This window comes from Poecilia reticulata, chromosome 20 (genome assembly GCF_904066995.2).
Source record: "Poecilia reticulata chromosome 20, P_reticulata-male-v2, whole genome shotgun sequence".
Taxonomy (NCBI): domain Eukaryota; kingdom Metazoa; phylum Chordata; class Actinopteri; order Cyprinodontiformes; family Poeciliidae; genus Poecilia; species Poecilia reticulata.
Genome location: NC_088849.1, coordinates 13,675,084 through 13,681,051, shown reverse-complemented (window position 1 = coordinate 13,681,051; position 5,968 = coordinate 13,675,084).

Genomic DNA, 5,968 nt, shown 5'->3' with positions numbered 1-5,968 from the left:
TCTACATTCTTGTGCCCAGACCAACAGTAGGGCAAAATCGTAAAGGAAAAGGAAAATGACTCCTCAGTTTCAAAATGTTTTGCAAACATTTGTTGTCAATATGTTGTCAACATACTCTCAGCTGGATTTAGGTTTGAACTTTGAACTTTGACTAAGCCATTCTAACACATGGATATGTTGCCAACTAAATTATTACCTTGCAGCTCTGGTTGCATATTTTGGGTTGTTACTCTGCTAGAAATTCAACCAGGTTTATGGGCTTTTCTCTTTCTGTTAAAGTAAAGCATCCCCACAGCATAATGCTGCCACCACTATGTGTCACTGTGGGAATGGTGTTTTCACGGTGAGGTTAGCCTCCTCCACACATTTGCTCTGTAACCTACTTTACATTTGGAAACTTTACTGCTTCATCTGAACAATGCTCTTTCTGTCACATTTCCATGTAGAAAGGTTTGTGGAGTTTACAGCTACTAGTTGTAACGTTGACAGATTGCCCACTCTGAGCTGCGGATCTCTGCATCTTCTCCAAAGTTACCATGGAGCCTTTGGCTGCATTTCTGGTTAAGGCTCTGCTTGGCTGGCCTCTCGGTTTAGGTATACGGTCATGTCTTGTTAGGTTAGCAGTTCTCTCATATTATTCCCAGTCGCAGGTGATGGCTTGAATTCTCAGACAGGTCGTCACAACTTATTTGTTTCCGAGCAGCAGCGCAAAAAAAAAAAAAAGCGACCAGTGCATAATGGGTTCCAACATTTACATGTCCATGAGTGTTATGTCTGTAAGACTGAAATAAGCTCGGACTCTATTTGTCATTCTTTGTTATTCCACAGAGAAGTGCTGCTAAATTTGACCATGTAGGCTCAGGGTGTACTAACACGGCTGCAGCAGTATGAGAGAAATATGAAAACCGTCCTGCTGAGTTAATAATCTGCATGTTGGAGATTTAGACTTCATAATACTTAATAGATGGAGCTAATGCTCTTTACCTTTACAGACATTTCTCATTTACTTTTTGACATGCAGACTTGGTTGGAAACCGGAGGTATTCTCTAAATTCAAAAATATACGTACAAATTAGTTTGCATGCATTCCACATTCTTGGAAATGAACAACAAGTACGTACGTATAAAACTTTTACAATAATGTTAGCATATAAGCATATAAAATTTTTATCAAATGGAATCACTTGGCTCGTGATTGGCTGTGCTCTGCAGGGCACAGGGAGACGGATGGGCCATTCCTGCACACCCAAAAGTAAAGAGAGGGATACATCAAACAGGTGTCAAAATTCACAGCAGGGTGAAGGAATAGGTGGTATGAGGCTCTGAGAAATGAAAGGCAAGAAGGTCAGCAGAGATAACATGAAGGTTAGGGGGAAAACTACAAAGTTTTGATGATCTCTTGGCTTTGTGATCGTGACTTTGTGTGCTCAGAAGTTCTCCTCTTTGCTTAACTCTATGGGAGAAACGGTTCAAGATTCTTCAGTTTATAGAAAAAAAGTGCAACACATCTGTGGTATTAAAAGATTGTTAGATGCTTTTTCACAAAGTCAATAAGACCCTCTATTGGGAGCTTGCCAGACAGACAAGGATGTATTAGGAGCAAAAGTGACAGAGTGAAAGCCAAGGGGGCCATTAGGACCAAGGAGAGTGAAGGGAGTGAAGACAGATGGGATGAAAGACAAGCTTGTAGCAAGCAGGGTCTGCATGGTGCCACCAGTGTTTTTAGACTGTCGTTTGAAATAAAGAAGGCCATTAATAACCTCCTCACTGTGCTGTGCTCCGCTGCAGTTTGGCGCTTGTTGCAGAGCTAAATGTGGCGTTGCATGGCAGCAGACTGGCAGGCTGTGTCAAAGAGACCATCTATACCTGAGGAAGACAGAGAGAGAGTGAGCGAGTCAATGTGTCTGGATGTGCTTGTGAATTTGTGAAGTCAATGTGATATATGTGATATATGTTTACTTTCAAATTATTATTATTAATTTTTTATTTTTTTTTAATTTACTTACCTGTTTGTTTATGTTCTTGGTGTTGTCTGGAGCTGGTGTACAGTTGGATGGTAATCAGATGGAGGTGATACAGTCAGAAGTGAAGTGAGAAGTTATGGTTGCCAGTGCTAATGACTATGTTCCTCCTTGTCAAACCTTTACTTTGGCAGATGAACAAAACATAACACTTGACAGGGAGTGGGTTTGCACTGCCCTCGTGATCCAAAAATATTGCAAGTGCACAGCCACACTGAAGAAGGGTTTTTGTTTTCTTGGGGGGGAGGGGGGGGGGGTTGTTTTTTTGGGGGGGGGGGGAGGGTTGCAATGATGAAGAGAGTACTTTGGTGAGGGAAGAGTAAGCTTTTCTTGAGTGGCAAGGTGATTCATGTAATTATTGAGCTATTTTAAGCCTCCGTAAAATATATTTTTAAGTGAATTGGCAGGCTCAAAATCATTAGAACAACATGGGACATTATGACACCGGTTGTTTAACTGCATTTGTCATGAGCTATTTATTTACTTGACCAAAACAAAGACTGTATGTAAAGAAGCATTGAAGAAAGCTAGCGCAAGTTAGCAAAACGTTGTCGAAAAGGGATGGTTTTGTTTGAAATGTTTATTGTGGGCACCTTTTATGGCTACAATTATAAAGGTTTGCATGAGCTTATTTTTTACATTTTTGGATGCTGCACAGCCATTATTTGTAGCATTTCAATAACCAATACATCAATACAATCCTTAAATCCAGGTCTTTCACAATTTATATGTTATTAATCCATAACAACTAAATAAAACGCTAAAAACTGCAAAGACAAATCCCAAAAACGTAATTCGGTTCATAATTTTTTTTCCAATATATTGCAAATATAACAATTTCCAAGTTTATAACATCTATCCAAAGCCAGAATAGAAATGTGCGTGTCATATAGACTTTGTATATTGTGGCGGACATTTTACGACAATGTATGCTATTTGTGTCCTGTTCGTACCGTTACTGTTTCTCAAAAAAGATCTATAAAATAAACCCCAAAAAAACGTGTACAGCACACGTGGCTTCGTTTTGTACACCACTTCTGCATAGACCCTAACCCAAACCCTAAGGAACTTAAAGGGAGTGGAGTGGTTGGGCAGCATCAGGCTTCTCTTGGTGGTGGAGGTCTGTTATGTCTATGGATCTGGGCTAGTTGCGCTGTCCGGCATTTTGGATCCACCCCTCTTGGAGGAAAGTGATTACGTGTGACGAGCGTTAAGCAGTGATAGCCCGTGACAAAAATGAATAACATTAACATTTTGGAAGCATTCTCAGATAACCCTAATTTCTCCCCGTGCTCTGACCACATGCTGCGGTTATGAAAGTCTGACTAAACTTTCATGACCGCATAACTAAAATTTAGCAACAGTAACCGAGCTGTCAAAACTCCACTTTAAATCTACAAGTCAGTCTGCAGTTAGTTTTATTCACATTTGGCCTTGAGTCACTTCAACCATGTGGTGGATGGAAAGGAAATTAAATAGTGATCTACAAATTCACTGAAATGCGTTTTGTTATCCAACAAACTTTCTGCTCACAAACATCACTGTCTTCACGGTGGTCCAGACGATTACCCCTGTCTTGAGCTACATATACTGTAGTACCTGTATTAAACTGTGTTGTGTCCTCTTTTCTTGGGTTTGGGTTGTGGTGCCTCCAGTGCAGAAGCAGTATTTTGTGATCGAGGAGAAATCTATCATTTTCATCTGTTTCTTCCCATGGAACGTATACACACTTCCTGCATAGATGATAAAATCACTTGGTTGTTATGAAAAACGACAGAGGGGCTGACTCTGGTTGCGTTTATGTATTAATGTATTAGCCTTTTGAGGTTTTTAGGGTTTCTGTTTCTAAAATATATGTGCACTTTAAGTGCAATTGGAAAGAGCTGAAGTCTCAATAGCTGTAATATAAGCAAATCAGAGTCAGTACATTTGTTAGCTAATTGCCGGGGGCTCTTTGATCAAATATTTGTGCTGTTCCAACACAAATAAAACACACCGTTCAGAAGAAAAGTTTCCTCTCTTTGGTGAAAATTGTACAATGTTGACTAATGTTGCAGCAGTTAGCAACAATTGGTCAGAAAATATACAAAACGCCATATGATTTATCAAGGTGTATTTCCAAAATTGGTCTCATGTGAGTTTCACCTCTCTCGCAGTGCTCTCACTGTGATTACCCTGCATTCATCTCACTTCACTACTGGCAAGGCTACAACTATATTTTTGAATATTTCGAGAGCAAAACTAGGAGAGGGGGAGAAATCGCACACGAGATGATTTATTGTCAACAGACTGCGCACGTGTACCACCACTGCTGACATTTGTCCCCTGTATAAAAAGGTGTCAGTCAGACTGCTTTTACGCCGTGAATACAGATGTGGGCCACATGTTGAAGTCTTCCTAAAACAAGCAAGAGGGGAAAGTTTTGCTTACGGGACCTCTCCAGGAGGGGCTGGCTGCCTCCCAGACTGCACTGCTGTTAGTTCTGCTACTGCAAATAAATAAAGTGAGGTCTGCATCAGATCTAGGCATTAAAAAAAAAAAGACATTATAACATGTTCCTCTCTGTGAGAGGAATTGGAACCATACAGTGCATGGCGATACAAACAAAGAGTGTCTTTCTCACTGCAGTGGTGTTTGTTTCTGGGTGTTTGTCACTGACCCAACAATCGCCCGTCTCTGGCAACTTTTCTTTTATGTCTTCATGTTGTATTTAACAGTGGTCGGAACTGTGTCCTAAAGCCAACAAAAATAGCATTTTGCATAGGAAATCATTGTGGTGTGATCTGGGATTTATTACATGCTTGAGGATTGAGGAATAAATCTTCAGCAACATAGAAATTTGACTTTGTGTCAATAAATGCAGCTTGGCATAATTATCTGGAAATATTTATCTGTACAAAAACGGAACAAGTCAGGTCAAAAAGAATCTGAAAAGCTAAATACAACCAGGATTTAAAAAATCGCTAAAAATCAGATCATATGTGGCAAATAGAGACATTCTGCTCTTTGCCTTCACATATGATGACGCAAAAAAAAAGTGTGACATGCTGATGTCAAATTCTGTTGGTCAGCGATAGTAATGTGACAAAAGCACAACATAAAGGAGTACAAACTTAGAAACTGCAATTGTATTATTGGTGAATTAAAACAGCCATAATTTATAGCAATATAAATAATAAAAAAAAAATTGGGTCATTTTCCTGTTTCTTGGAACATAAAGAGCTACAACAAACCTGAGATGATCTGCAAAATCCAGCCGCGCCGGGGCTGGGGCAAAATTGCTGACCTTTCATATATTTATGGAAGAGGTTTGATTTCCACTAGTTTTTCCATGCTCACACACACGGGACGTTGTGACACCACCCCCGTGGTAAAAGGAGTAGCTTTGTCCCGACCTGGCCTGTGAGCTCTGGACTCATGTCCCCGTGCCAGTTCTAAAGTAGGACCGAAAACCCACAGGGGCCGAGAGAAGCACAGAAAACCACCTGTTTTATATAAAACCTGTCAGAATAAACACAGAACTCAATAACCTGCAGGGACTCAAGATGCCACCACTGCAACGCTGAATATAGTTTTATTTATTTGAAAAGATTTGAGCGAGAGCCATTTGTATCCAGTGCAGAACCAACTGAATCTACCCTTCCAATATCTGGATTAGGAGAGATTACAAAGAAAATATATGAATAAAATCTTTGCATGTTTTATATTTTTAAGAAGGTTAAAAATGAATTTGACCTGACTTGTTCCGTTTTTTTATGAGAAGAAAAGACGAGAGCACCTCATTTCAGCTTCACTTGGTTCTCGTCGCACTGCAGACAATGTTGCCCTCTGCAGGGCGCAGATATTAGTCACGCTTCCCCTGTTGTACTAAAGAAATGCTGTGGCAAGGTATGTTCACATAAAGAAACAATGTTCACATGCTATGGTTTTCTATATTTGGAAAAACA